The sequence below is a fragment of the Panthera pardus genome, unplaced genomic scaffold (assembly GCF_024362965.1).
Source record: "Panthera pardus isolate Hobbes unplaced genomic scaffold, ASM2436296v1 HiC_scaffold_8, whole genome shotgun sequence".
Classification (NCBI taxonomy): domain Eukaryota; kingdom Metazoa; phylum Chordata; class Mammalia; order Carnivora; family Felidae; genus Panthera; species Panthera pardus.
Window position 1 is genome coordinate 57,611,836 of NW_026527013.1, and position 24,564 is coordinate 57,636,399.

The 24,564-nt window shown below is 41.5% G+C and overlaps 1 pseudogene; it reads right to left on the reverse strand.

Moving 5' to 3' along the window:
- Window positions 1–9,849: 9,849 nt before the first annotated feature.
- On the reverse strand, window positions 9,850–11,091 carry LOC109256021 (26S proteasome regulatory subunit 4-like; annotated as a pseudogene).
- Window positions 11,092–24,564: the final 13,473 nt, after the last annotated feature.

The following is a 24,564-nucleotide window of genomic DNA, read 5'->3' on the forward strand; positions in this document are numbered from 1 at the left end:
TTTCAAGATTGATATTTACTTTGTTAGAAATCAAAATCTGTAAGATGGTTCAGTGGCCTTTTCACTTCAAGTTTAGAAAACTGTAATTTTGGCTTGTATAGACCTCGTAATGTCTACACTTAAAATACTCAGTTCCTGGTCTCAAAATGGTGCTACAACGTATAAGGAAATGTTGTGTTGTGTAAAACACGATAAGGCTCATTATTAACATCTATAAAGCTCAGAGGAACATTGCTTTTCATCATATTTTCACTGATAAGGTTGTGAGGAGATTTCTCATCAGAAACCTTGGAGGCTAGAAGGCATGGGTTGATGTGTTGAAAGCATTGAAGGAAAAAAGCTGTCAACCAAGAATCCTACATTTGGGAAAACTGTCCTTCAAAAATGAGGAAGAAATGAAGACATTCCCAGATCGACCAAAGCTGAAAGCCTTGCCCTGATGACTAGACCGGCCCTGCAGTGAAGGGGGTCCTTCAGGTTGAAATGAAAGGGCACTGAACAAGTAACTCGAAGCCTTCTGAAGAAATAATCTCTGGTAAAAGTAAGCAGACAGACAATTATGAACGCTAGTACTGTTATGACTTTGGTCTGTAGCTCTACTTTTTGTTCTCTATGTTAAGAGACTGATATATTTAAAAACCTAATTATTCATCTATGCTTTTGGACACAAGATGCATAAAGATGTAATTTTGTGACATTAACAACTGAAAGAAGGTGGGGTCAGGGCTGTAAAGTAGCTGAGTTTTCATGTGTTATTGAGGTTAAGCTGGTATAAATTGACATTACAATGTTGTAACTTTAGGATGTTAAAAGCAATCCCATGGTAACCACACACAGCTTCTCTCCTTAAACCTCATGAACCAATCTCCGCTAGCTTCAGACGTTTCTTCTGTGGCTTCCTCACCTCTCTCAGCCTTCACAGAATTGAAGAGAGTCAGGGCCTTGCTCTGGATTAGGCTTTGGCTTAAGATAATGTTGTGGCTGATTTGATCTCTTATCCAGACCACTAAAACCTTCTCCATATCAAAATAAGGATGTTTTGCTTTCTTATCATTCACACATTTACTGGAGTAGCACTTTTAATTTCCTTCAAGAACCTGTCTTTTGCATTCACAACTTGGCTAACTTTAGCATAAGAAGCCTAGCTTCCAGCCTCTAGTGTGGCTTTCAACATGCCTTAATCATTAAGCTTAATCATTGCTGGCTTTTGATCGATTTAAAATGAGAGACATATGACTCTTTTTCACTTGAACACTTAGGGGCCAGTATAGGCTTATTAATTGACCTAATTTCAGTTTTGTTGTGCCTCAGGGAATGAGGAGATCAGAGGAGAAGACATGGGGGGGAATGGCTGGTTAGCGGGACAGTTAGAACACACATAACACTTTGTGGTGTCCCCAAACAATTACAACAGTAACATCATAGATTACTGATCACAGATCACCAAAACAAATATAATGAGACAGTTTGATGTATTTTAAGAATTACCAAAATGTAATACAGAGACGTGAAGTGGGCAAATGGAGCCGACAGACTTTCTCAATGCACAATTGCCATGAAACTTTAATTTGTAAAAACTGTGGTATCTGCAAAGCATAATAAAGTGAAGCACAATAAAACGAGGCATGCCTGTGTTTTAAAGGAGGAATTTTTTTTTTTAGGCCTTTCCTAAGCTAGAATAAAATTATGCACCCAGAGCGGGGAAAAAACATTCTAGGGGTGTCTGGGTGGCTCAGTTAGGCATCTGACTCTTGAATTAAAAAAAAAAATTTAATGTTTACTTATTTTTGAGAGAGAGACAGAGAACAAGGGGGAAGGGGAAGAGAGAGAGGGAGACATAGAATCTGAAGCAGGTTCCAGGCTCTGAGCTGTCAGCACAGAGCCAACACGGCTTGAACCCATGAACCAGAAGATCATGGCCTGAGCTGAAAACGGATGCTTAACCAATTGAATCACCCAGGTACCCCAGCATCTGATTCTTGATTTTGGCTCAGATCATGATCTCACGGTTTGTGAGATCAATCCCCACATCAGGCTCTGCACGGACAGTGCACAGCCTGCTTGGGGTTCTCTCTCTCTCTCTCTCTCTCTCTCTCTGCCCCTCCCTTGCTTGTGCATGTGCACTCTCTCTCTCTTTCTCAAAATAAATAAATAGGGGCGCCTGGGTGGCTCAGTTGGTTAAGCGGCCGACTTCGGCTCAGGTCATGATCTCACGGTCCGTGGGTTCGAGCCCCGCGTCGGGCTCTGTGCTGACAGCTCAGAGCCTGGAGTCTGTTTCGGATTCTGTGTCTCCCTCTCTCTGACCCTCCCCCGTTCATGCTCTCTCTCTGTCTCAAAAATAAATGTTAAAAAAATAAAAATAAAAAAAAATAAACATTAAAAAAAAATAAAAACATTATAATATAGATGTATAGTCCTTCATTATCCAGGCTATAAACCAATTCTTTGAGGAATTGAGGATGACTGTCCTTATCTTACAAATCTTTGCAAAACGAGAAATATAGCTCTAAAAGCATTTCAAACTCCATCTATTCCTTTTTACCAATCCTGAAACCCAAGTACAGCAAAAATTCTGACCTTAGAAAGCCAAAGTTCTTGAAAGAACTTGCATTAAGATTACTTGTCAAGAACACGGGGCGCCTGGGTGGCTCAGTCGGCTGAGCGTCCAACTTCAGCTCAGGTCATAATCTCACAGTTTGTGAGTTCGAGTCCCACGTCGGGTTCTGTGTTGACAATTCAGAGCCTGGAGCCTGCTTCAGCTTCTTTGTCTCCCTCTCTCTCTGCTCCTTCCCCGCTCATGCTCTGTCTCAAAAATAAATAAACATTAAAAAAATTTAAAAGAAAAAAAGAAGATTACTTGTCAAGAACAAATACAAATCTTGGGGCACCTGGGTGGCCCAGTCTGTTAAGCATCCTACTTCAACTCAGGTCATGATCTCACAGTTTGTGGGTTTGAGCCCCACGTTGGGCCCTGTGCTGACAGCTCAGAGTCTGGAGCCTGCTTCAGATTCTGTGTCTTCCTCTCTCTCTCTGCTCCTCCCCTGCTCATGCTCTGTCTCTCTCTCTCAAATATAGACAAAAAAAAAAAAAAAAATTAAAAAAAAGAACAAATACAAATCTTAAGTGACCTCTAAAAGGTTTTAGCCATCTGCGCAAGACACACCTAAAACTTATTCCAATTATTATTTTATAACTAGTGAATTTTACATTATCATACCTATTTCATGGCTAAAGTTTTAAAGTGAAACTATAAGTTCTCTGTGTCTGTAATTTAATTTAATAGAGAGAGAGGGAGAGAGAGCATGAGCAAGGGAGAAAGGCAGAGGGAGAGAGAGAGAATCTAAGCAGGCTCTGTGCTGAGCAGAGGGGCTCTGTGCCTACATGGGGCTCAATCCCATGACCCTGGGATCATGACCTGAGCTGAAATGAAGAGTCTGTTACTCAACTTACTGAGCCACCCAGGCACCCCGGTCTGTATTTTTAGATGTGTCTATATATGTATATTGTAGATTTGTAGCATTTTATCCCTGTGAATGGTATTACCAAAATTAATTTGTAAAAGAACTTTATTTAGTCGGCTTACAGAAAACTAAATGCTTATAGTTGTCAGAAATATAACAGAGAGTAATCCAAATGCTTGCTTGCTTGCTTGATAAAGTTTATTTATTTTGAGAGAGAGAGCACATGTGCAAGCAGGGGAGAGGCAGGGAGAGAGGGAGAATTCCAAGCAGGCTCTGTACTGTCACTGTGGAGCCTGACACAGGGCTTGATCCCACAAACTGTGAGATCATGACCTTAGCCCAAATCCAGAGCTGGTCGCTTAAACAACTGAGCCACCCAGGCACCCCTGGAAAAATATTTGGTATTAAAGCTAGTTTAAGTTTGTTGGTTTAATCAAAATAGGCGTATCTTCATAGCTATCAGCATAAAATATAAGACTTTTATTCTACCTAGGTTTACCAAAAGTCAAATGAGCTCAAGTAACCTCTAGTACAGAATTTGTCAGCAAAAAAGATAACTTACGATGATGGCTAGCTGTTTAATGTCTCAGGAAATTTTCCCAAGTAGTCTAAACATAATTGTTAAGAACAAGTGAATTACATAGATATAAGATAAACATTTATAAATGAACTTTTCAACAATATTTATGTTTTATTGTTTGTCTATTTAAAGAGTTCCTCCAAATCTTGTTGGTAACTTAAAACTTTAGAGGTTTTGCTAAGTTCAATCAAATGATGTATAGTCATTAAATATCTAGGTCATTTCCAAATAAGACAAAATATCAAATATTAATTGTCTCTTCTGCCTACAAAAGCCTTCCATTTTATATACCTTGTTGGATGCTGCTCTACTCATGAATCTTGCCAATTAGATGTTCAAATCTTACTCAGCTGAGTTTTTAAAATAGTATTATGGAGGAACTAAAGATATTTGGGTCTTTTGGTAAACATGTGTTGTGTAATGTTGACATTATACTGTGAAGAAGCACATGTTTTTCTAGGGGCACGTGGGTGGCTCAGTTGGTTGAGCGTGCGACTTGGGTTTTTCAGGTCATGATCCTGCGGTTTGTGGTTCCCAGCCCTGTGTTGGGCTCTGCGCTGACAGTACGGAGCCTGCTTGGGTTTCTCCGTCTCCCTCTCTCCCTGTCTCTCCCCTGCCCATTCTTTCTGTCTCCAAAATAAATAAATAAACATTAAAAGAAAAGAAGCATATGTTTCTATAGATTATGAAACATATTCATAAATTTGCCAATCTAAACAATGCTGGTCTAATACAATTCATTAGTGCTTACTCTTAGTTCTCACAAGAAATGAAGATTTCTAAGTGTTAAAAATTCTAAATTTCTTTTCTTTTAATGTGTATTTATTCTTGAGGGAGAGAGAGACAGAGTGTGAGTGGGGGAGGGGCAGAGACAGAGGGAGGCACAGAATCCGAAGCAGGCTCCAGGCTCTGAGCTGACAGCACAGAGCCTGACTCGGGGCTCGAACTCACTGACTGCGAGACCATGACCTAAGCCGAACTCAGATGCTTAACCGACTGAGCCACCCAGCTGCCCCAAGTTAAGTGAGTTTTAATATCAAAAGTAAGCTGGTGCAAAATTAGAATTGGGTTTCTCACTTTTAAAAGGGCAAAGTTTTCTTGGACTTTTTATTTGTTTTTGGTAACAGACTGCAAAAGAAGTTTCTTTACCTTTTATAATAATCTGCCTAGAAAGCAGAGATTCTGTGTTTTATCAAAATAATTTTCTGTGCTTTATCAGATCTTTCATTGGTTTTTCTCATAACTACATACCATTTTTGTATTTGTCCTTAAAATCTTTTGTCACTTCAGTTGAATAAATAATTAAGTATTGTTTCATAGTGATCTGTGATCCTATTTGGTCAAGTATTCAAACCATTCGATGTTTTTGACAAAGTTTCCAAAATAAAATTCTCAATAAAATCTTTTTTGACCTCAAACTAAGTTTTGAAAATTTCTAGAGGGTCCCTGGAATATCTCAAAAGATTCGTTCTCTCCTTATAAAAAGAGAGCTGGTACACTAATTGGGCTTATTTGATATGTTAACTTACAAGGGAAGGATTGTCAAATAAGTAATGATAAACGTTCCTAGATTATATTGTATGTTATTGATATTATTAACAAAGTATTCTAGAAATTGTATGAAATTAATAAAATTCTGATATGTACTGATATACCGTGTTGTTTTTTTTTAAACAGAGCCTGGCATGGGGCTCAAACCCACACACCGTGAGATCATGACCTGAGCTAAAACCAAGAGTCAGACACTTAACCATCTAAGCCACCCAGGTGCCCAACCTCAAGATTTGAAAAACTCAACATGAGATTCCTTTGTTTTTATTTTTATTTCTTTAAGTTTGTTTATTTATTTTGAGAGAGAGAGTGCACATATGAGCAGGGGAGGAGCAGAGAGACAGGGAGAGAGAGAATCCCAAGCAGGCTCCATGCCATCAGCATGGAGCCTGACATAGGGCTCAATACCATGGAGCTGTGATATCATGAGGTGAGCCAAAATCAAAAGTCAGATGCTTAACTGACTGAGCCACCCAGGTGACCCCAATCTGAGATTCCTTATGAAAAGTTCCAGCAAAGTAGATTTTAAAAAGCCTATATGATCAATCACTATTCTTGATGCACTTATGTAAATAATGAGGCCAAGTTGATTGAAACTAGACTTGATTTGCAGATGAATTAGCCTTGTTGTGATTGCCTTTGATAAAAATAGGGGTGATTGTACAGAGAAAAACTATGTTTCAGTAACACACGTTTGTGGATATCAAATTCTACTGCTGTTAATTCTCTTTGAGATTTTGTTTTCTATCTGTAAACTGGACTGGATCCTAATTTTTCTAGTTTCCTCCAATATTTGACTACAAATCTCCAGACTAATGTTTCCAGCTTTTCTCCCACCCTTTTGACATGGAATCCTTGAGAACTAAAACTGCCATTTTTCTAAAGCCATGCAAGCTAAAGTTGGACAACTTGATATAAATTTCAGAGAAGTCACCACAATTGCTCATGTATGGACAATCTTCATGCTTGTTGCAGTGTGGCCCCTCAGAAAGACCACCAGTGACAAACTACAAACCAGAAAAATCTATCAGAGTGGCTCTAACTGAAGATATTTTGAGCAAGGCATCTAGAAATCTTCCTGACTTACTGCCTTCAGAACTCAGAAACTGGGATAACAGTCTGCTCCAATCATTGGTCATTGTTTTTCTTTTGTTTCCATAGAAATGCCGCCTGTTAAATACCTGACTGCTTGCACCATAGCCCTAACTTTGGGATCCCACCTGAATCACCACCTCCTGAAATGAAGTACAACTGTTTAACTGAACAGACTTATTCTCAGGACTAAGAGACTGGTTCAGTGAGATGGAGCCATCTACCAACTCAACTTCAGGATTGTGAAACTTCTTGGAGAAGTTTCCAAGGTGGAACTGAGGGGAAGAGCAAATTACGTGACCCCCAAATATGTCATTTTGTCTTGTGGGTTATTTTGAGCTGAAGGCAGACTCAAGAAAAACTTTCAGTTCTCCCTAATCACCTAAAAGAATTTAGATAGGGGACCTGGCCCAGAAAGAGAGCTATTATTAGAGATAAATTTTTACTTGAAAGACCTATCTGGATGGCAGGGCAAACATTCATTCTTCTTATTGTCCTGTCACCCACTTTCCCTTTGAAGCCCCAGGTCCCTATCCCATTCCTTCATTCAGTATGGCATGTAAGCCTCATCTGATGGTCTTGTCTTTGGGTCTCATATTCTGATGGGACTTCTGTGTGTATGTCATTAAATGTTTTCCTCCTGTTAACCTGTTTTATATCAACTTACCAGCCAAAGAACCTAGAAGGGTAAAGGAGGAATTCTTCCTCCCAATGTAACAAATATTTGTTCTTTCATCTTTTTGGCTCATTTTGCTTTGTGTACTTCCCTCATGGTTCATTGGTGTTCTAGCATGTGTCAGAATTTCCTTCCTTTTTAAGGATGAGTAATATTCTATAATATTGTAGGCATATGCTAAATTTTGTTCATCCATTCATTCACTGATGGACAATTCAGTTATTTCCATCTTTTGGCTCTTGTGAATAATACTGTTACGAACAGTGGTGTACAAATATTTGTGTGAATACCTGCTTTCAGTTCTTTGGGTATATACCCATAAGTGGGATTGCTGAACCATATGGTAATTCTATGTTTAAATTTGGATGAAGTCTAATTTGTCTATTTTTTCTTTTGTTGCTTGTGCCTTTTGTTTCATATCCATAAAACCATCAAATCCACTGTCATGAAACTCTTGTCCTGTATTTTCTACTAAGAGTTTTATAGTTTTACTTCTTACATTTAAGTCTTTGATCCACAGTGTGTAGATTTTATTATGCACTAAATTAGTGATCTTTTAAAAAATATAAACCCGGAGTGCCTGGGTGGCTCAGTCGGTTGAGCATCGGACTCTTCATTTCGGCTCAGGTAGTGGTCTCATGGTTCGTGGGTTCAATCCCCGAGTCGGGCTCCGTGCTGACAGTACAGACCCTGCTTTGGATTCTCTCTCCTTCTTCCTCTCTCTCTTCTCCTCCCCTGCTCACGTGGGCTCTCTCTCAAAATAAATAAATAAACTTAAAAAAAAATTATAATATATATAAAAGAACCCAATCACGTCACACAGAAATTTGCTGAGCTCTTTTATCTCATTCAAATTAAAAATCATTCTTACCCTAGTCTGCGGGGCTCTACCTGATCTGGTTTACACTTGCCTGACTTGAACAAATTCTAGGAACACTGCCCACACCATGCTATTCCTCAAACATGCCAAGCACATTCCCACTTCAAAGAATTTATACTAGCTATTCCTTTTTCCAGGAACACACTTCCCTTCAGATCTCTGATTATATGCCCCCCTCTCAATGAGGTCTTTCTGGAGAACTTGAAGAAGGATTACTCTGCTTTTGTTTTCTTATTAGCATTTGTCACTGCTTGACATCTTACTTATTTTTCCCTTGTGTCCCCCAAAGAGAATATAAACTTTAGGAAGGCAAATATCTTGGCGTCTCTTTTGTTGTAATGGGATTCCCAAATTTTTATCTGAATGCTCAGAATAAAGCCACTTAGGGGTGGCCAATGGGTGAAAAACTTCTAAGCAATATCTTAAAAATAAGGAGTGTACCTCCTTTTCTCTCTTTCTACTGGCTAGAATTGGATGTGTTGGCAATCAGTTTTAAACTATTTAGATGATGACAACTCCTTAAAGATGACAAAGCAACAAGACTGATGAAACCTGGGTAACTGTTGATTTCTTAAAATAAAACTGTTGAAAAGCCTTGGTCTTCTCTCCCTTAAATTTTTTTTTTTAAATATTCATTTTTGAGAGAGAGACAGAGCGTGAGCAGGGGAGGGGCAGAGAGAGAGGGAGATACAGAATCCGAAGCGGGCTCCAGGCTCCCAGCCGTCAGCACGGAGCCCAATGTGGGGCTTGAACCCATGAGCCATGAGATTATGACCTGAGCTGAAGTTGGACGTTTGACCGGCTGAGCCATCCAGGTGCCCCAGGCTTCTCTTTTTTTGAGAAAGGGCACACTTTATTTGAAAGAGAACATTGCACATGACCAAAAGATGAAGGCAGCCCAAAGAGCATCCTATACATCATGCTCAAGTAGATACACAGGATGATAGGTGAAGAATACTAAGAGTACACTTGATGTGGTGAGCACTGAGAAATGTATAGAATTTTTTTAATGTTTACTTTTGAGAGAAAGAGTGAGTGGGGGAAGGGCAAAGAGAGAGGGGAACAGAGGATCCAAAGCAGGCTCTGCGCTGACAGCAGCAAGCCCGATGCAGGGCTCAAACTCACGAACCATGAGATCGTGACCTGAGCCAAAGTCAGACGTGCAACTGACTGAGCCACCCAGGCACCCTATAATGTACAGGAACTTTGACTCACTATATCATACTCCTGAAATTAATATAATACCGTCCATTAATTATACTTGAATAAAAAACATTTTTAAAGGTACACAGGATGTTCTGCTAATAAGAAAGATAAACTGGAATATGTATCCTTTGGGACACGTCCCTAGTCATATCTCTCTGAGGGGCTGGAAAACTCCTTTTTTTTTTTTTTCCACAAGGTTTTTAATGTTTATTTATTTTTGAGAGACAGGAACAAAGCACAAGTCGGGGAGGGGCAGAGAGAGGAAACAGAATCCGAAGCAGGCTCCAGGCTCTGAGCTGTCAGCACTGAGCCCAACATGGGGCCCAAACCCAAGAGTCATGAGATCATGACCTGACCTGAAGTCAGATGCTTAACCGACTGAGCCACCCAGGTGCCCCTGGAATACTCTTAATCATTCATTTGAAGGCAACTGTGGTTCATTAAACATAGAGCCATTCAAGGGTGCCTTCTTGTTTTTCATAAAAACATTCTTAGATTTTTTTTTTTTTTAGTCTTCATTTGTTACTTTCATTCTATGTTCTCTCAAGGTCATCAGATTACTTCCTGTACTGATTGCCTTAATGTTAACACCAAGGAGGTCATTAGCTATGATCAAGTCATCTAGGGGTTATGGGAGCAGCAGTCAGCATCATTCTGCTTGTATGAATCGTACTTCTTGGTCCTTCCATTGGTCAGAGGGAATTGGCTCTCCCTGTCAATGTGGCCCTGTCTGATAACTGCTGGATCCAAATTTCCTACTAGGTTTGTGGCCATGGTAATTTGCATGTCTCCCCTTGAATCATATCCATCCAACTGGTTTCACAGTTCCAATAATGTTTCCTGAATTTCTCTCTCACCACCAGAATTTGAGTAATATTTTCTTTGTCCTAATGACATCAGTTTCATCAATAAGAATGATGGATGGTGCATGTTCCTCAGCAACTTGAAACAATTCTTGTATGAGTTTGGGTGCATCACCTAGGTACTTCTGAGTAATTCAGAGCCAGCTGCTCTCAAGAAAGTGGCTAAGGTTTGGTTTGCTACTGCTTTGGCTAGTAAGGTTTTACCTGTGCCAGGTGAAGCATAAAGAACAGGGGCACCTGGGTAGCTCAGTCGGTTAAGCATCCGACTTTGGGTCAGGTCATGATCTTGTGGTTAGTGACTTCGAGCCCTACATCAGGCTCTGTGCTGATAGCTCAGAACCTAGAGCCTGCTTCGGATTCTTTGTCACCCTCTCTCCCTGTTCCTCTCCCACTCGCACCCTGCGTGTCTCTCTCTCTCAACCTTAAATACAGATAAAAAAAAAAAAAGGATGACTCTCTCAGGGGCCTCATACCCATTTTTAAAAATAATATTCAGGATGAGCAAAAGTAAACTCACAGATTCCATAATTTTCTGGCTTTGGTTGTCCAACCCGCCAATAACAGCATAGGTCTCCTGGAGGAGCTTTTCTACCTTCATTGCGGTGACCAGGGGATCCATGTCATCCATGCATTTTATGGTTGAACAGGACCAAGCAGTTGGGTTCCAGCAGACTGTTGTCTACAAATGAAAGAATGCTGGTATAGTATTCTGAGTCCAGAGATGTAGACACAATGGCACATCTTTGATCATCAATGACCTCTTCCAAGGTTCCTACCAACATGGGGGTCGCCCTCAGATCATCCACCATTGATCTTTCCTCCCCCTGCCTTTCTCCTAAAGCCTTCATTTATTCCTGATTCTGTCTTTTTTTTTTTTTTTAATTTATTTATTGGGGCACCTGGTGGCTCAGTCAGTTAAGCATCCAACTTTGGCTCAGATCATCATCTCAGAGTTTGTGAGTTTGAGCCCTGCATCGGACTCTCTGCTGTCAGCACAGAGCCTGCTTTGGATCCTCTGTCCCCCTCTCTCCCTGCCCCTCCCCTACTCACCCACTCTCTCTCTCTCTCTCTCTCTCTCTCTCTCAAAAATAAATAAACATTGAAAAAAAGAAAAAACTGTGGAATTTCTCATCTTGTCTCATCACTGGAAGGAATGCAGCTAGATCAGCTCCAAACCATTTTGCACAACTAGGAAATTGATCTGAGGATTAACACAATAATCTGCATAACCTGAGCCACAGAACTTGGTAGGTATGCAGTGTGAAGAGATGAACTGAGGGAGAGAAAAGCTGTGGAGGGTAGGGAGATGTATTTTCAGAGAGGGTACAGAGAAGGGCAGGGGGGAGAGTGGGGTGCACCTGGAGAGTACAGGGAAAGCACTCCCCTGAAAATAGCTGGAGAGAAAGAGAAAGAGTGAAAACACTCACAAGAGACTGGACAAGAAATCTGTTCCCCAAAACCACTGATGGGGAGAAAGGAGAGGGTTTCAATACCATCAGGATTCTAAAAACAGAAGAGCACAGAGTCAGAAATTCCCGAGCTCAGAACCTGGTGGTGCTCTGGTGAGGAAGAAGGGTGAATCTCCAGGAGTGGCCTGCGAGGTCTGAGGGGCCCGTGTGCCACACGGGGAGAAATATTTCCCCTATTTGGAGAGAAATATTTCCCCTATTTGGAGAGAATTTGGTAGAGGCCATAGGGTCTACCCACAGGCAAAGGTCCCAACAGACCTCAGAGAGCAGTCATGTTTGCTGATATTGGAACAAAGACACCAGATTACAGTGAAATCTGGCACCGGATGTATGTTGTATTTGCCATAATCTCCGAACCTCTGCTGCTGCGTGATTGCCCATAAGTTTTCTGGGGGCAAGAGGGAACTGGTTATTGCTCAGTGAGACCCTCCCCCACAGAATCAGCACGGGTACAAGCCGTGGAGGTCTCTGAACTGAGGGGTTTTGAAACAGAGCCCCGTCTGAGATAAAACGCTAGAGGGAGTGCCGCCTGGCAGGCTCATGGCTTGGACACAGACAGGGTAGAGGCGGGTAGTAGACGGAAACCTGAGACAAAGGAGGGGTGCTTGATTGCCGGTCAGTGAGAGCACAAGGTTTCTGGGCCAGAGACTAGGAAGCGGGGTGAAGCCATTTTCACCTCTCCCACACACGTGCCTACATGCGCAAGCACATGCGCACCATGCTGATCCACCCCAGGAAGTTGAGTAATGTCACCTAGTGGAAAATGGGAGCCACTATACCAAGCCTGGCCCAACTGCTCCCTCCAAGCATATCCCCTAGAGGACCAGCACAAGTCTCTCCACCTACTTAGTGTATGGGCTACAGAGTGCTTCATAGTTTGAATTCTCTGGGAAACTGGATGTAACTTCATTCCTGTTTCACTCTGTTTGCTGGTTCATCTATTCGTTTTTGGTGGTTTTTTGTTTTTGTTTTTGTTTTTGTTTTGCTTCTGTTTTTAAGTTTTCTCCCCTCTTTTTTAAAAAATTTTTTTTAGTGTTTTTTTTTTTTTTTTTTTGAGAGAGAGACAGACAGAGACAGGGCACGAATGGGGGAGGGGCAGAGAGAGAGAGGAAGACACACAGTTGTCAGCACAGAGCCCGATGTGGGGCTCGAACTCATGAACTGCAAGACCATGACGCAACCTGAAGTTGGACGCTTAACCTACTGAGCCACCCAGGTGCCCCGCCCCATTCTTTCTTTTCTTTTTCTTGGATACAGAAACAGAAAATTTTATTTCTCTGTCTCTTTTTTTAAATGCTTCTTTTTGAGAGAGAGACAGAGAGAGGGAGAGAGAGAAAGCGCAAGCAGAGGAGGGGGTTGGACACCCAACCGACTAAGCCAACCAGGCACCCAATCTTCTTCTTTTCTTTTTAATTAAAAAGTGTTATTACTATATTTTTAATTTGTTTGTATTTTTAATTCTATTTCACTTTATTTCATTTTAATCTATTTTATTCTATACATTCTTTTAACTTTTAAAATTTTTAGTCCTTTTTTTCTTTGTTTTCTTTCCATTTTTCCTCTATTCTTTGTTTTTTTTCAATGTTTATTTTTGAGAAAGAGAGAACCAGAGTGCAAGCCGGGCAGGGGCAGAGAGAGAGGGAGACACAGAATCCAAAGCAGGCTCCAGGCTCTGAGCTGTCAGCACAGAGTCCAACGCAGGGCTGAAACTCACGAACTGTGAAATCATGACCTGAGCCAAAGTCAGATGCTCAACTGAATGAGTCACCCAGGTGCCCTTCCCCCTTTTTTCTCTATTCTATCAAGCTTCTTTCAAGAAGGATACCAAAATAAACCTAGGATCTAGCTTCCTTTATTTGTTTTGTGTCGTTTTTAATTTTTTAATTTTAATTTTTAACTTTATCAATTTTTTTCTTCCTCCAAAAATGACAAAATGAAGGAATTCACCCCAAATGACAGAACAGGAAGAAATGACAGCCAGGGGCTTAACACAGATATAAGCAAGATGTCTGAACTACAATTTAGAATCATGATAATAAGAATACTAGCTGGGGTTGGAAAAAACGGAATCCCTTTCTGTGGAGATAAGAAGTAAAATCTAGTCAGGACAAAATTAAAATGCTATAACTGAGATGCAATCTCAAATGGATGCCAGGGCAGCAAGGATGGATGAAGCAGAATAGTAAATCCGTGATAGAAGACAAAATTATGGAGAATAATGAAGCAGAAAAACTGATGGGAACTAATGCAAAAGACCATGATACAAGATTTAGAGAACTCAGTGATTTATTAAAAAGGAATAATATCCAAATCATAGGAGCCCCAGAAGATGAAGAGAGAGAAAAAGGGACAGAAGGTTTATGTGAGCAAATTACAGTGGAAAACTTTCCTACTCTGGGGAAGGACACAGACATCAAAATCCAAGAAGCACAGAGAACTCCCAGTAGATTATTAAACAAAAACCAACCATCACCAAGGCATATCATAGTCAAATTCGCAAAATATACACACAAGGAAGGAACTATGGAAGCAGCAAGGGAAAAGAAGCCCTTAACCTATAAGGGAAGACAGATCAGGTTTGCAGCAGACCTATCTACAGAAACCTGGCAGGCCAGAAAGGAGGGGCAGGATATATTCAATGTGCTGAATAAGAAAATTATGCAGCCAAGAATTCTTTATTCAGAATTCTTTATCCAAAGCTGTCATTCAAAATAGAAGGAGAGATAAAGAGTTTCTCAGACAAACAAAAACTAAAGGATTTTGTGATCACTAAACCAGCCCTGCAAGAAATTTTAAGAGGGACTCTTTGAGTGGAGAAAAGATGAAACAAAACGAAAAAGACCAAAAACAACAAAGATAGAAAGGACCAGAGAACATCACCAGAAACTCCAACTCTACAGGCAACACAATGGCACTAAATTCATACCTTTCAGTACTCACTCTAAATGTGAATTGGACTTGGGGCGTCTGGGTGGCTCAGTGGGTTAAGGATCTGACTTCTGCTCAGGTCATGACCTTGCAGTTCGTGGGTTAGAGCCCCATGTCAGGCTCTGTTCTGACAGCTTGGCGCCTGGAGGCTGCTTTAGATTCTGTGTCTCCCTCTCTCTGCCCCTCCCCCGCTCATGCTCTGTCTCTGTCTCTCTCTCTCTCAAATAATAAACTTTAAAAAAATGTCAATTGGACTAAACACTCCAATCAAAAGACACAGGGTATCGGAATGGATAAGAAAACAAGACCCATCTATATGCTGCTTACAAGAGAACCATTTTAGACCTAAAGACACCAATTGATTGAAAGTAAGGGGATGGAGAACCATCGTTCATGCTAATGGTCTCCAAAAGAAAGCTAGTGTAGCCATACTTATATCAGACAAACCAGATTAAAAAAATTTTTTTTTAATGTTTATTTTTGAGACAGAGACAGAGCATGAGTGAGGGAGGGGCAGAGAGAGAGGGAGACACAGAATCTGAAGCAGGCTCCAGGCTCTGAGCTGTCAGCACAGAGCCTGACGTGGGGCTCAAACTTGTCAACCGCGAGATCATGACCTGAGCCAAAGTCAGATGTTCAACTGACTGAGCCACCCAGGCACCTTATCACGCAAACTAGATTTTAAAATAAAGATTGTAACAAGAGTTAAAGAAGGGCATTATATCATAATTAAGGGGTCTACCCACCAAGATCTAACAATTGTAAATATTTATGCCCCCAGTGTGAAAGAACCCAAATATATAAGTCAATTAATCACAAACATAAAGAAACTCATTGACAATAATACCATATTAGTAGGCAACTTCAACACCCCACTTACAACAATCGACAGATCATCTAAGCACAAGGAAACAATGGTTTTGAATGACACACTGGACCAGATGGACTTAACACATACATTCAGAACATTTCATCCTAAAGCAGCAGAATAAACATTCTTCTTGAGTACATATGGAACATTCTCCAGAATAGATCACATACTGGGACACAAATCAGCCCTCAAGGAGTACAAAAAGATCAAGATCACACCTTGCATATTTTGAGACCACAATGCCATTAAACTTGAAATCAAACACAAGAAAAAATTTGTTAAGACCGTGAATATTTGGAGGTTAAAGAACATCCTATTAAAGAATGAATGGGTTAACCAAAAATTAAAGAGGAAATTAAAAAGTACATGGAAGCCAATGAAAATGAAAACACGACAACCCAAAACCTCTGGGATTCAGCAAAGGCAGTCATAAGAGAGGAGTATAGAGCAATCCAGGTGTTCCTAAAGAAGGAAGAAATGTCTCAGATGCACAACCTAACCTTACACTTTAAAGAGCTGGAAAAAGAACAGCAAAGGAAAGCCCCAGACCAGCAGAAGATGGGAAATAATAAAGATTAGAGCAGAAATCAATGATATCAAAAAAAAAAAAAAAAAGTAGAATAGATCAATGAAACCAGGAGCTGGTTATTTGAAAGAATTAACAAAATTGATAAGCCCCCAGCCAGACTGATCAAAAAGTAAACTGAAAAGACCCAAATAAATAAAATCAGGAATGAGAGAGAGGAGAGATGACAACCAACACTGCAGAAACACAAACAATAATAAGAGAATATTATGACCAATGATAAGCCATTAAATTGGGCAATCTGGAAGAAATGGACAAATTCCTAGAAACATATAAACTACCAAAACTGAAACAGGAAGAAATAGAAAATTTGAACAGACCCACAACCAGTAAAGGAATTGATTTGGTAAGCAAAAATCTCCCAGGAAACAAGAGTCCAGGGCAGGATGGCTTTCGAGGAGAATTCTACCAAATATTAAAAAACATTAAAAAAAAATTTTTTTTTAACGTTTATTTATTTTTGAGACAGAGAGAGACACAGCATGAACAGGGGAGGGGCAGAGAGAGAGGGAGACACAGAATCTGAAACAGGCTCCAGGCTCTGAGCTGTCAGCACAGAGCCCGACGTGGGGCTTGAACCCATGAGCTGTGAGATCATGACCTGAGCCAAAGTCGGATGCTTAACCGACTGAGTCACCCAGGCGCCCCTAAAAAACATTTTTTAATGTTTATTTATTTTTGAGGGAGAGAGACAGAGCACAAGTGGGGGAGGGCAGAGAGAGACGGATACACAAAATCTGAAACAGGCTCCAATCTCCAAGCCACCAGCACAGAGCCTGACGAAGGGCTCAAACCCACAAATCTTCAGATCATGACCTAAGTCAAAGTCAGATGCTGGGTGACTGAGCCACCCAGAAGTCCCTATTCTACTGAACATTTAGAGAAGAGTTAACACCTATTCTTCTGAAGTTGTTCCAAAAAAATAGAAATGGAAGGAAAACTTCTAAACTCATTTTACGAGGCCAGCATTACCTTGATTCCAAAACCAGACAAAGACCCCACGAAAATGGAGAATTACAGACCAATTTCCATGATGAACATAGATGCAAAATTCTCAAGAAGATACTATCCAACCAGATCCACCAATACAGTAAAAGAATTATTTACCACAATCAAGTGGAATTTATTCCTGGGATGCAGGGCTGGTTCAATATCCACGAATCAATCAATGTGATACATCACAGTAATAAAAGAAAGGATAAGAACCACATGATCCTCTCAGTAGATTCAGAGAAAGCATCTGACAAAATATAGCATACTTTCTTATTAAAACCCTCAAAAAAGCAGGGATAGAAAGACCATACCTCTAGATCATAAAAGTCATATACAAAAGACCCAATGCTAATATCATCCTCAATGGGGAAAAACTGAGAACTTTCCCTCCAAAGGTCAGGAACACAAAAAGATGTCCACTCTCACAACTGTTATTCAACATAGTGTCGGAAGTCTTAGCCTCAGCAATCAGACAACACAAAGAAATAAAAGTCATCCAAGTCGGCAAGGCAGAAGTCAAAGTTTCACTCTTCACACACGACATGATACTCTACGTGGAAAACCCAAAAGACCCCACCAAAAAAAAAAAAACCCTGCTAGAATTGATCCATGAATTCAGCAAAGTCCCAGGATATATAAAATCAGTATACAGAAATCAGTTGCATTTCTATACACCAATAATGAAGCAACAGAAAGAGAAATCAAGGAATCGATCCCATTTACACCAAAACCCATAAAATACCTAACAATAAACCTAACCCAAGAAGTGAAAAATCTATACACTAAAAACTATAGAAAGCTTAGGAAAGAAATTGAAGAAGACACAAGAAATGGAAAAGCATTCCATGCTCACGAATTGGAAGAACAAATATTATTAAAGTATCGATGGTACCCAAAGCAATCTACATATTCAATGCAATCCCTCTCAAAATAACACCAGCATTCACAGAGCTAGAACAAACAATCTTAAAATTTGTATTGGAACCATAAAAGACCCCGAATAGCCAAAGCAATCCTGAAAAAGAAAACCAAAGCTGGAGGCATCCCAATTCTGGAATTCAAGCTAGGTTACAGCTGTAATCATCAAGACAGTATGGTACTGGCATAAAAACAGACACACAGATCAATGTAACAGAATAGAGAACCCAGAAATGGACCCACAAATGCATGGCCAACTAATCTTTGACAAAGCAGAAAAGAATATCCAATGGAAAAAAGACAGTCTCTTCAGCAAATAGTGTTGGGAAAACTGGACAGCGACATGCAGAAGAATGAACCTGGACCACTTTCTTACACCATACACAAAAATAAACTCAAAATGGATGAAAGACCTAAAAGTAAGACAGGAAGCCATCAAAATCCTTGAGGAGAAAGCAGGCAAACACCTCTTTGACCTTGGTCGCAGCAACTTCTTACTCAACATGTCTCTGGAGGCAAGGGAAACCAAAGCGAAAATGAACTATAGGGACCTCATCAAAATAAAAAGCTTCTGCACAGCGAAGGAAACAATCAGCAAAACTAAAAGGCAACCTACAGAATGGGGGAAGATATTTACAAACGACATATCAGATAAAGGGTTAGTATCCAAAATCTATAAAGAACTTATCAAACTCAACACCCAAAAAACAAACAATCCAATGAAGAAATGGGCAAAAGACAGGAATAGACACTTCTCCAAAGAAGACATCCAGATGGCCAACCAAAACATGAAAAAATGCTCAACATCACTCATCATCAGGGAAATACAAATCAAAACCACAATGAGAGACCATCTCACCCCTGTCAGAATGGCTAACATTAACAACTCAGGCAACAACAGATGTTGGTGAGGATGCGGAGAAAGAGGATCTCTCTTGCACTGCTGGTGGGAATGCAAACTGGTGCAGCCACTCTGGAAAACAGTATGGAGTTTCCTCAAAAAAGAAAAAACAGAGAAATCAAGGAATCGATCTGTATCACCCAGCAATTGCACTACTAGGTATTTACCCAAGAGATACAGGTATGCTGTTTTGAAGGGGCACATGGACCCCAATGTTTATAGCAGCACTATCAACAACAGCCAAAGTATGGAAAGAGCCCAAAAGTCCATCGACGGATGAATGGATAAAGAAGATGTGGTATATAAATAAAATGGAGTATTACTCGGCAACCAAAAAGAATGAAATCTTGCCCTTTGCAACTACGTGGATGGAACTAGAGGGTATTATGCTAAGTGAAATTAGTCAGAGAAAAGACAAATATATGACCTCACTCATACATGGAATTTAAGATACAAAACAGATGAACATAAAGGAAGGGAAGTGAAAGTAAAAAAAACAAAACAAAACAAAAAAAAAAACGGGAAGAGGGACAAACCATAAGAGACTTTTAAATACAGAGAACAAACTGAGGGGTTTGCGGTGGGGGGATGGGCAAAGGGCATTAAGGACACTTGTTGGGATGAGCACTGGGTGTTATACGTAAACAATGAATTGATAAATTCTATTCCTGAAATCATTATTAGACTATATGTTAATTAACTTGGATGTAAATTCAGAAAAAAAAAAGTACTGTGAGTATGCCCTCCTAGTATTTGTAATTATTTTTTTATTAAAAAATTTATTTAATGTTTATTTATTTTTTTTGGTTTTTAAATTTTTATTTATTTATTTTTTTAACATTTATTTATTTTTGAGACAGAGAGAGACACAGCATGAGCAGGGGGGGTCAGAGAGAGGGAAACACAGAATCTGAAACAGGCTCCAGGCTCTGAGCTGTCAGCCCAGAGCCCAATGCGGGGCTCAAACTCACGGACTGCGAGGTCATGACCTGAGCCGAAGTTGGGCGCCCAACCGACTGAGCCACCCAGGCGCCCCAATGTTTATTTTTTTTTGAGAGACAGAGAGAAAGAAAGACAGAGCACAGCAGGAGGGGAAGAGGGGCAGAGAGAGAGGGAGACACAGAATCTAAAGCAGGCTCCAGGCTCTGAGCTGTCAGCACAGAGGCTGATGCGGGGCTCGAACTCATAAACCATGAGATTATGCCCTGAGCCCAAGTCAGATGCTTAATGGACTGAACCACCCAGGTGCCCTCAGGGTGGATACTTTAAAATCCCTCAGTGCTGGTTGTAAACTGGGCACAAACACATTGTGTGCATCTGAGGAATAGGGCAAGGGATCAGATTTGGCTCCAAATGAATGAATACCCTGCCATAGCCAGAGCTCTCCGAAAATGGAACAGGCCCTCTGAGTTAGAGACCATCCTGCTCCTTGAGCAATGCAGGCAAAAACGGGATACTCATGTGGTGGCTAAGATGTCCAGAGCACTGGGAAGTTGGACTCAATGACTGATATCTTTCAAACCCTGAGTAGCTAGTACCCTAAGCATTAATAGGGTGCTGGAGTGTGATGTTGTCAACCTTGTGAAAAGGATCCAGCCAACTGTGAGACCACCATCCTTCACTGCTGTTGTACTCATTCTTGCTCTGAACTGTACCCTTACAAAACAGTTAAGATGGTAAATTTTATGTATAGTTTTCCACAATTAAAAACTCAAAAAAAAAAATTAAAACATATGCAGTAGTCAGTTCATATGAAATACCAACGTATGAGGAATGAGCCTCAAAAACAGTGGCTAATGACTCTTAGAGGGCTTGTAAATGCTCCAAAGAGGTGACTGTGAGCTGGTATAGTGCAGCTGTCTGTTGGCAAGGAGGCATCTTTGCAAACGGCCTGGGGACCAAATCTGCCTGGTGTGGAGACCTTGCAATTTTCCCAATGGAGGCGGGAAGCTTATGGACAGTGGACCTGTCCTCCCTCTAACTGCGCCTTGTAGCTCCCTGTGGCACCTGCTCCTGTCCCTTGACCAGAGAAGTTCTCCTGCCTCTGAGTGCAATATTAGTTCTTTAACTGTGAGGTTGAAATATAGAATTACAGATCACTTACTGAGTGCTACTGTATGCCCTGCACAAAGTCCCTTACATGTTGTTCCTATTATTTTCACAGTGACTCTATGCAAGTGTTTTGTGGTTCTTGTCTTATTTGTGAGGAGACCGAAGTCCCAGAGTTAAGTAACTTACTCAAGGATGCACAAAAAGGAGCTAAATTCTTTCCCTTCTACCATGTAGCCTCTAAAATAATAATAATAGTAATAATAATAATAATATCCCTAGAGCAACTAGGATATTTTTAAAGCCCATAAGGTCTCAGAGGGAAAAATGTACTGTAATCATCTCAGGGTTGCCACAAAATAGTAATTGCTAATATTTATTAAACATTTAGCAAAGGTTAGGAATTTGGTGAAACATTGCATTACCATATTTAATACATTCAGTAAAAGTATTATGTGTAGGAGTGCCCACTTGTCCAGTGCCTGGCACACTGCTCAGTAATGGTCAATTATCATCAGGACAGAGGATTGACACTTCTTTCACACTGAAATATGTGATGCCCAAGATCAATGCCAACTCTGAAACTGTTACTACTTTATTTTTTTGAGCACTGGAAACAAGTTATCAGATGATTTTAAGGCGGAACTCTTGGTTGTAGCTAGTTCAATGCTGCCAGTTTTTTCCATGATACTAACCCTAAAAACAGGAAGATACACCAGAAGATGCCATTGAGAATACGTGTGCTTATAGTAGAAAGGGATTCAATTCATTCATTCATTCAACAAATAGGTCTTCCATTTGCCAGACCGAACTTCCTGTTTCTCTTCCTCCCCTCAAAAATCAAACAGACAAGGGGCCCCTAGGTGGCTTAGCCGGTTAGGCATCTTACTTTGGCTCAGGTCCTGATCTCAAGGCTCGTGAGTTCGAGCCCTGCGTCAGGCTCTGTGCTGACAGCCCAGAGCCTGGAACCCGCTTTGGATTCTGCGTCTCCCTCTCTCTCTGCCCCTCCCCCACTCATGCTGTCTCCCTCTGTCTCTCAAAAATTAATAAACATTTAAAAAAAAAATCAAACAGACAATACGGAAAACCTCCAAACAACCCACCCCAAACAAAGCAACAAACACCACCCCCACAAATATATCTAGTTTTCAAAAGGGCTCAGGTTGTCACTTGCACATAGAATAGATCCTTCGCAGCAAGTACTGTAGTACTGACTTTGAAAATTTTATACTTACACATTGAATCTCATGGATCTTTATTAAATTCACAGTTAAAGGGGCGTCTGGGTGGCTCAGTCAGTTAAACCTCCCGACTCTTGATTTGGGCTCAGGTCATGATCTCACCATTAGTGAATTCAAGCCCCCCACCCCCAAGTCTGTCAGTGCAGAGCCTGAGTCTCTCCCCCTCCCCCGCTCACTCATGCTCCCGTGTGTGTGTGTGTGTGTGTGTGTGTGTGTGTGTGTGTGTGTGTGTGCGCGCGCGCGCGCGCGCGCGCGCGCGGGCGCTCTCTCTCTCTCAAACTTAAAAAAAAAATTCATGGTTAAAGCTGAAAAGTGGCGCTTTTGGTGTGTGGCTATTCTCCTTTAACGATATGATGACCTTAAAAGGATCTTTGTGTGATTAAAACATATATTTAAATACTTACAAAAGTTATTTTTCCTTCTACTCCTGATCCTCACCTTTTCATTTCTGCTCCTTTTGTTAGACCAGGCAATTATTGTTACCAGTTTCTCTGTGGAGATATTTTATGCCCATGCAAGTGTCAGAGCAGAAAATTTTTCCTTCTACGTTCTTTGTGTAATAATTGACGTAAAACACATCAACAGGGAAAAAAGTTAATTTTGTACACACAGAAACCCCATGAAAAGGTGCATCCCAAAGGTACTCAGGCAATTGAGGTTTATATGCCATTCTGAGCCAAAGAATGGGATAGGGGCTTGAAACTTCAAAGGGAAGGAGGGCTATTCAAAAGATGTTTGCCCTGCCATGCAGGAAAGTCCTTCAGATAAAAGCTAACCCTCGTAAAAGCTCCCTTTCTGGGCCAGGTCCCTCCATTTAAGTGCTTTCAGGCAGTTAAGTGAGAAATGTTTCTCTTGAATCGGCTGGGCCTGGATTGACTTCAGCCCAAACCAGTTCACATGCCAAAGAGGCAGACACATTTTGGGGTGGCATATTCTGCTCTCCCTCATAAACTCCTCTGTATCTTTATCCATGTGAGTCTTTTAATTTTTTATTTTAAATAATGTTTACACCCAACGTGGGACACCACCTCACAACCCAGAGATCAAGGTAGTCAGGCTCCGCTGTTGGAGCCTGCCAGGTGCCCCAGGACTATCCAAATGGGTCTTAAAAAAACAAGACGCCTTGGGGTCTGACCACATACATTTTTCTGTGCTTCGCTTTTTTTCACTTAATGATTCTTGGAGTTCCTTCCATGTTAGTATGTAAACTGCTCCTTTGCTCTTTTTAGCGATGGTAAGTTATTCCTCCGAGAAAATTTAATTTCACCTGGTTTTCTTGGCTCAAGAGAAGAAAAAGCAAGTCTCCTTGTCCACATGAGTCAGTTGCAGGTTATTAGGAATCCCCGTCCCGCCCACCTCCCTTAGTTGTGGGGAGGGAAAATACCTTGACGTGCTACAACAGGGTACCATTAAGGTGGAAATCAGTCCCTGGTGGAGCCTGGGCGCGGAAGCCCGGGAAGCGACGCCCACCCTCCCACCGCACACAAAGACAAGGCACACAAAGACTCCGCGTGCACGCCGGGCTCCACCTGCGGCGGGGGCGGAGCCGGCGCCCACCCCGCCCCACGCACGCACGCTCCCATTTTTCCGGCTGTCTCCGCGCCCGCAGTGGGAGCCGCCATCTTGGACTTTGGGCCACCTACCCGTCAAAACAGACTCCTTGAAAACTCTGCCGCAGCCATCTTTCACGAGAAGCCTGAGCCGCAATCACTGCGCTAAGATTACCGCGTTTCTCACAGACGGGTCATAACTCTCAGCGTTCCGTACAACCACAAAGGAAGCAGCCATCTTGTACGGCAACCCCCTCCATTTCCGGACCGGCCCTCCGACATGACAAGGCCAACATTGTCGTGACGAGCCAACATTAGGCGACTTTCGCGCCCTCTAGCGCCGGTGCCCTAGCAGCGACTCCAGCTTTGACCTGTTAGGGATTCTGCTTCCGGGTTTGTCGGGCGGGGCCTTGACGTCACTAGGCCCCGCTGTAAACGCCGAGCAGGGGCGAGACTGGGCTGGAATCTGAGCTTGCGCGCTGAGCGATCGAGGCGTGACGTGATTGGCGTGACGTGACGTGGCGTGGCGTGGCGTAGCGTGGCGTAGCGTGGCGGGGGAAATCCGGGGAGGACATCCCCTTTATTTAGAGTTCTTGCGTGTTGTGTTAATCCACCACGACCCTGTGAGGCGCGTGTTGGTACCATTTCCAGAGGCGGAAACACGCGTCACCCTTGGCCACTCTGCCAAGCCCCGATAAAGACGGGATTAGGCATTTCCCTCACCCATTTCTTTAAATGGCATAAGTAGG